Source organism: Phocoena phocoena, chromosome 19, assembly GCF_963924675.1.
Source record: "Phocoena phocoena chromosome 19, mPhoPho1.1, whole genome shotgun sequence".
In the NCBI taxonomy this organism is placed as follows: domain Eukaryota; kingdom Metazoa; phylum Chordata; class Mammalia; order Artiodactyla; family Phocoenidae; genus Phocoena; species Phocoena phocoena.
Window position 1 is genome coordinate 23,703,804 of NC_089237.1, and position 7,583 is coordinate 23,711,386.

Consider the following 7,583-nt stretch of genomic DNA (forward strand, 5'->3'; position numbering starts at 1 on the left):
ACATCGTACCAGAGATTCGTACCTCCCCCACCACATTGTGGAGAAACCCCCTCTGCCCTCCTTCAGCCTAACCTCCATTCTTCCTTCTCTAATTCCCCTGCAAGGGCAAAAATGCTTCATCGGCTCCCCATCTTTAATGTGGCCCCGGAGGCTGCATGAGGCCCCTGCCAATCCCTCCAGACTCACCGCCTTGCTCCAGCTGTCCTCTTCCTCAGTCTCTGCCCCCCAAACCAGCCCCCTCACAATTCTCCAAGCTTCAAGCCACAGGGCCCTCTAGCCACAGGGCCTTTGCACAGGTTGTCCTTTCTGTAATACTCTTTCCCCTTCTTTCTCAAGTTACCTCCCAGTTCAGTGCTTTCTTGGGGAAAAGCTCTCACCACACTCTAGATACAAATCAAGTTTCTTGAGTCCAGGTTCAGAGCACATCAAGTTCCACTCCTTTTCTTTAGACCACTTATCTCTCTTTGCAATTAGGCACCCGTCTGAGTGATTATTTGATTACTGTAAAACTCCAGGAAACCAGAGACGGTGTCTGGTTTTGCTCACCATCTAATCCTGCACACCTTGCCTGGTGTACAGCTAGCACCCAATACAAATCTGTTGAATAAATGAATGAATGTGGTCTAAAGTAGCACTGCCCGATAGAAACATAATGCAAGTGACATATGTGATTTTCAATTTTTCTAGTAGCCACATTACGAAAGGAAAAGAAACAGGTGAGATGAGTATAATAATACATTTTATTTAGCCCAATATATCCAACATATCTTTTCAACATATCATCAATATTTTTAAATTATTGATATTATGTTACTTTTTTTCTGCCAAGTTTTCACAATCCAGTGAAATCCAGTTGTGTCTTACAGCACAACTCAGTTCGGATTAGACCCATTGCAAGTGCTCAGTAGCTACATTTGGCTTATGGCTGCCACATCGGGCAGCTAGCTCCAGAGTCAGACCTCATTCTGAGCCCCCAGTGGGCTCAGAGGACAGATAGGTGTTCCCTGGCTTCTTCCTGTACCATCAGTCTGCGTGGGCCCGAGGCCTATTGTTCTCCCCTCCCCATCCCCAAGGCTCTCTCCTCTCCACTCTTTGTCTCTTTCATTCTCTAGGTTACAGAATGATACCATCTTTGTCTGCTCATCAGGGCCCCTTCTCTTCCCCTAATGCCTCCCTCCCCTCTTTCATCTTGTGCAATGAAGCTGAGATGAGACTTGGAACAATAGGAAAGGCCTCTCCACCCAGTGGGGAGGGGCCTGATGGGGGCCACTGAGGCTGTGCTCCAGGGGAAGAAGGGGCTGAGCCAGAGCTGGGGTCATAAGACATCTCCCATGATGCTCTGGGCTGTGGGGTCTGCTGACCATATGCCTGGGGGAGGCAGCTCCTCTGATAATGCAAAGCAGATTCCTCTCAGCTTTGTGGCAGCTGGTGGGCAGAAGGCCAGAGAACAGGACTGAGTCCCCGGGCATCTGGGTTCAGAAGAGCTGAGGCCAGGAGGGCTCCTTCAGCCTCCAGCCCCCTGACTCCCTCCAACGCCCCTGCCCTCATGCTGACCCCTCCCAACTACACCAGGCTCCCCTGGGCCCCACCCCAGGCTCCAGATCACCCTCCAACTCTATCAAAGACCCCCAGTTCTCAGCACACATCCTTGGGGATCTTTGATGCAACATCCTCATTGAGAAGGGCCTTCTTCTTCTCCAGGCAGACCCCGGGTAGGGCTGTTCATCTCCACACGCAGGGTGATTCCTCCCAGGCCCCACTGAAAGTTAGGGCTTTCCACAATAATTTCCACACCCCAATTCTACCTATTCCAATCCTCCAATCATCTCAGAGGCGAGGCCGGGATCATCTTTCTAAGGCTCTGTCATGGAAGGACGTTAAGGAACCTTCCAACTCTCAGTCCCCATTCCTCCCAGAGCACTCAATCCTGCCCTCTTCCCACAGCATCTGGGCACTTCCCCATTCCTGTGCTCCCTTCCCGGCAACTCCTGCTCCAGCTGTTTCCAACAACATTCCCAAAGGGCTCCTGGGAGAGGTGGGATTGGGTCTCTTCCCTGGGTGGGGACTGCTCCCTTTGGAAAAGTCTGGGAATGTGCCTATCCCCCTCCTATCTTCTAGTGACTCATAGAATCTAGGGGTCCTTCTGGGTCATCCAGGAGCCTGTCGCCCTCCTGAGAAGCCCTCAACACTCTCTGGCCTGGGCCTGGGGCTCAGTGTCCACATTCCAGGGGCCCGGCCCCACCCCAGGGCCTAAGGCTTCAATCAGCACTCCAGATGGTTCTCATTCTACGCCTACACACCTTGGGATGCCAGCAGTCCACATCAGATGTGTGGGCCAGGGGCACGGGGCAGCCAGGCCTCCATTTGTCGACCCTGAACCCACAGGAGATCACACGATGACCTCCTGGAAGATGATGCCGAGGGCTCCGAAGCCAGTCACCTGGGAGCTCCCCTCTCCTCACTCTGCGTACCAGTTTGGATTTCTCATGTTGTAAAAGGGAGAAAACCCAACTCAGGGTTGTTTACGGGAATTTACTGTCCGTCTGAAGTGAAAGGTGCAGGGGTAGGGCTGGCTCTAGGCACAGCTTGATACAGAGATTCAAACAACATCCTACCACCCAGTTTCTCCCTCTCCATCTCGTGCCTCCTTCCCCCGCACAAGACTCTTTCCTTGCGGTGATAAGACGGCTGCGCGCCTTCAGATTCATGCCGGTGGGAAAGAGAGCGCCTCGGTCTTAACATCCGGCGAGTCTCCAGGCGTCCCTGGTTCTGATTGGCCCATCCGGGGAATGGCGATCACTGGGTAAGGTGGACGTCACATGCTCCATCCACAGGAGCGGGGGTGTCGCCCCGCCTGAGGCACTGGGAGAGTGGGGGAAACTGAGGCACAGTCACCAAAAGGGGACCCCAAAAACAACAAATGTAAGGCTCCAGCCTAGATCAACACTTGGGTTCTTCCCTCTTCATCAGGCAACCTGAGCGCGACTCCACCCCCCGCAGACCAAGTGCGTCTTTCTGATCAGAATGGCCATGAAACAGCAGGGACATCCTATGCGAGGACTTGAATGCCAGGCTGAGGAATTTGGACTGATCAGGGAGCTACGGAGGTTGTCTGTTCTGGAAGGAGACGCAGGGAAGACCAACTGCGAGGTTGGTGCTTCGGGCAAGGGAGCTAGCAGTGGGGAAGAAAAGAGGGGAGCAATTCAGGAAATATTAAAAAGAGAGAATGAAGCTGCCTTGGCACGGGATCAGATGGGAAATAGTAAGGCAGAGAGAGTACATGACTCCCAGTCTCTAGCTTTAGCAACCGAGGAGATGATGGTGCTGTTCACAGAGCTAGATCCCTGGAGGAGGACCAGGCTCTCATGGACGATCAAGACGTCCATGTTGAAACGGAAACAAGAGTCATAGATACAGAGAACAAACAGGTGGTTGCCAGAGGGGAGGGGAGTGAGAGGAGAGAAACAGGCGAGGAGATTAAGAGGTGCAAACTTTCAGTTATAAAATGAAAAAGTCTGGCTTCCCTGGTGGCGCGGTGGTTGAGAGTCCGCCTGCCGATGCAGGGGACACGGGTTCGTGCCCCGGTCCGGGAAGATCCCACATGCCGCAGAGCGGCTGGGCCCGTGAGCCATGGCCGCTGAGCCTGCGCGTCCGGAGCCTGTGCTCCGCAATGGGAGAGGCCGCAACAGTGAGGGCCCGCGTACCACACAAAAAAAGAGACATACAACATGATAAATATAATTAACACTGCTGTGCGTTATATATGAAAGTTGTTAAGACAGTAAATCCTGAGCTCTTATCACAAGGAAAACACTCTTTCTATTTCTTTAATTTTGTAACTATATGAGATGATAGATGTTCACTAAACTTATTGTGGTAATCATTTCATGACATATGTAAATCAAATCATTACTCTGTACACCTTAAACTTATATGGTGCTGTATGTCAATTATATCTCAATAAAACTGGGAGAAGAAAATTCCCATGTTGAGCTTGAGAAGCTTGTGGGACATTCAGAAGAGAAAGGCAGGTGGCTTTTTTTTTTTTAAATCAGGAGCAGGGAAATTCGAGGGCTACAGTGGAATACTTAAAAAACATTTGCCATCCACTAGGTGAGGTCCCTGGGAGAGAGAGCCCTTGGGGGTAGTCCTGCTTAGGTGACCAAGGAGAATGCGGAGGCAGAGATGATCTCGAGGGGCCAGTCAGTGTGTTGAAAGGCCTGGATCTTGCAACATCAAGGGAGCCTAAGAAGGGGGCATGTTTCTAGGAGTAGCAGCCGGTGATTCCCAATGCACGTGCTGCAGGGAGGCCTGGGAGGGAGAGGCTGGGGAGAGCCAACGGATTGGATCTTGAGAGTGCAGGAGACGGACGGCAGTGGTCGGAGGAGAAGAGGCTGGCAGGTGAGATAGTAGAGACGCCCCTGTATAACTCTCCTAGAAGCTTGGCTGTGAGGGGGAGATAGGGCTTGCCCTGGGACAAGGAGGGGCTTCCTTGGGGGGAGGGAGAGTGAGGACGTGATCTCCATGGTCATGGAGCTTTAAGGTGTAAAGCCAGGCTGCCTTGAGCCGTCCCTCCCATCTTGGACTCTGCAGCCTAGTTCTACCAGCTCAGCCCTTCTCTGTGGCCTTGAGGGTCCAGGCCAGCTGAAGAGGGGTCAGCTTTGGTCCTCAGGGTCCCGCCCCTCTTGTTGCGCCGATCATCTTGCCCTCTACCCCCACCCATTCTTCAGACCCCTCACCTCCAGCTCATCGCCACTGATGCAGGATTAATTAGCAAGAATTAGTGCCTGGTTCTCAAGGAGTTCAAAGTTCAGTTAAAACGAAGAGGGAAATTGTCTCACAATTCTACATGGGATTGGATTCTGCCAGGAGAACCACAACCTAGATCCTCTGTTGAAATGCCTCCTCTTTGAGACTTGAATAAGCAGCCATGAGGCCCTGCGAGTGAGAGCCTCACTCCATCCCTTCCAGGGCTGAGGAAGCTGACAGAGTTACATGAGGTTCATGCAGAAGCTACCTCGGCAGCTCCAGCTCCGGGCACCAGGTCCCACCTCTTCCTGGGGTATGTCAGGCTGGGGCCTGCTTCACGCCTCTCCAGGGAGGCTGCCAGAAACCCTGGACCAGGGCAAACCCAGAGTGGTGACTCAGGTGAGGGGCGGGGCAGCGAGGGAAGGCTGCAGTCTAGGCCAGATTGTGGGGCCTGGCCAGCCAGGGGAAGGGGAGGGAGCACAGGCGCCAGGGGCAGGGGCTTGGCCCCCTATCTGGGAGTGTGCTCCTGCCTCCCTTGGCAGGGGGGCAGTCTGCTGGGCGTCGAGGCTGTCTCGGGCTGACCAAACGGAGTTGATGCCCCGAACACCAGGCAGCCCTCTGTCAATGAAGAGCTTCCACTGAGGACAAAGGGCAGCCACAGTCCAGCCTGCGGCCAGGATAACGGTGGAGGTGGGGTGGGCTGGGGTTTGTCGGTGGGAGCCAGAACCCGAGCCTCTGGACTCGGGGCCCCACGTCTGGCCTCGCGGTGGAGGAGAGGCCCTGGAGCCCCTACGGGACCCTCGGGCCTGACCAGAGCCGCTGAGGTGGTTGAACTGAGTAACGCGGCTGCCTGCTATCCAGGGCCTCTGGGGACCACGCTTAGTGATAACAGATGACATTCGTCCAGCATTTTAAAGTTGACAGAGCACTTTCACAGCTGTAATTTCACGTGACGGGCTCATGAGTCCTCCCAGAGAGGTATTATTGGACCCACTTTACAGATGAGACAACTGAAACCCAGAGATTTGCCCAAGGCCACCTGAGAGGAAGTGGCATAGGCCACCTGGGAGCCACATCTGCCCCCAGCGCCCTTGTCTCCTGTCCTGCCCCCACCTCGGCGCCCCCCGCCCCCGCCCCCGCAATGCACCAGGCTGCCTCTGCTGCCAGCGGGATGAGGGTGGAGGTGGTTGTGCTGGGGGTAACGTGAGGACGAAGGGCGGGGCAAGGGGCTGGTCTGGGGAGGCAGGGAGCCTGGAGCGGGGACTGGAATTCAGATGGGGAATGGGGGCTGAAGATGAGCTCCGACCCCATTTAGGTACTTCCAGAGGCTCATCCCCCTTCCAGAATCCCCTGCCCCCTCCTGCAAAGAGTGGCAGGCACAGCTGCAGCCCATGAGGGGAAGAAAGGGGATCCCCGTTTAGAGTGGTATCTTCACACTGATGTGCAACCAGCACCCCCTCCCCTCTCCCCCCGGCCCCCCATCCAGGCTGCAGGAGGCTGGCACCACAGGGAGCCTGGCACAGAGCCACACGGGCCAGGCTTGGTGGAGGGGGCAGAAGACCAGCCTGACCACCCTGCAACCCAAGGCCCACCCTGGGGGACCTCTGCCTGGGCCCCTCTGCCCATCCCCAACTGCCCACCTCTCTGACCGGCCACTGAGAGTCCTCAGAGCTTGAGTTTCAGTCTGGGATTTGCACAAGTCCACCCTTTTGGGCACTCCTGCCCCTCCCTACCCTGGGCTCTGTTGGGTCCTGCTGGGTAACCCCACAGGGACCCTCCCCGGGTCCCTGAAATGAAGCCCCAAGGCCAGAACACTCTTCCCACCTTTGCTGCTGGTTGTTTGGACTCCAGTACCCAAGGGACACAAATGTGACCTTTAGAGTCACACAGTCCTGGGTTCAAATCCCAGCTTGGCCACTTACGAGCACTGGGATCTTGGGCAAGGCAGTCACACATTCTCACTGAGCCTTTGTTTCTCAGCTGTAGAGTGGGAATAAGTAGCAGCTCCCTTGGAGGTTTGCTGTAAAACTGAAAGCATATATATGTGAGATTAGACCCGGCACAACCCTGGCTCACAGATATGTGAATCATTGTCATCCCCCGCCCCCGCCCCAGCATTAGAGGCCCCCACAGGAACCCTCCCTGCCCTTCCAGCTTATCTCCCACCCTTCAGCCAGACTGGATGACTTGTGTCCCCTGAGTCCAGCCTACGCTTCCCAGTTGGGGCTTTTACTGCTGCGTCTGCGTCCTGGGGGGCCCTCTCCCAGCTCTGCCTGTGGCCACATCCCTTTCCCAGCTCCTCCTGGAATCCCTCCCGGATCTCCCTCTCGCATTGCAGGCAGGATATCTCCTTGGCACTGCAGAGAATGGACTCTACTCCATTTTGGGTCCTTGCTTTACCTTTCATTAACCTATAAGCTGACTCATCTCTGCAACCCTCCCCATCTCCATGGGGGGCTTCCCCCCACCCCCCCAGCGCCTGTGCACAGTAGGTACCCAAAAGCCTATGGAGTGCTGACTGTGTTCCTCCTCTGTGGAGCAAGTCCAGCCCGTCTCCCTCCAACCTACTTGGACCCACTTCCACACGGGGCCGTCACACCATCCAGCGAGGACAGAGCATTGCCATTCCAAGGGAACTTGGAAGCCAGCTGTACTCGGATATGATAAAGAGAGCGGGAAAATGGAGAAGGCAGCATGTTAACGGGAGTCAGCCCTGTGTCTTAATCCAGCTTGACACGGTTGGGCAAAAGGCATTCACGGGTTGTCCCTCTGGCTCCAACCAGGCCAGCATCTCACACCTTCCCCCATTCTCGGCTGTCGATGTGGAGGCGGGA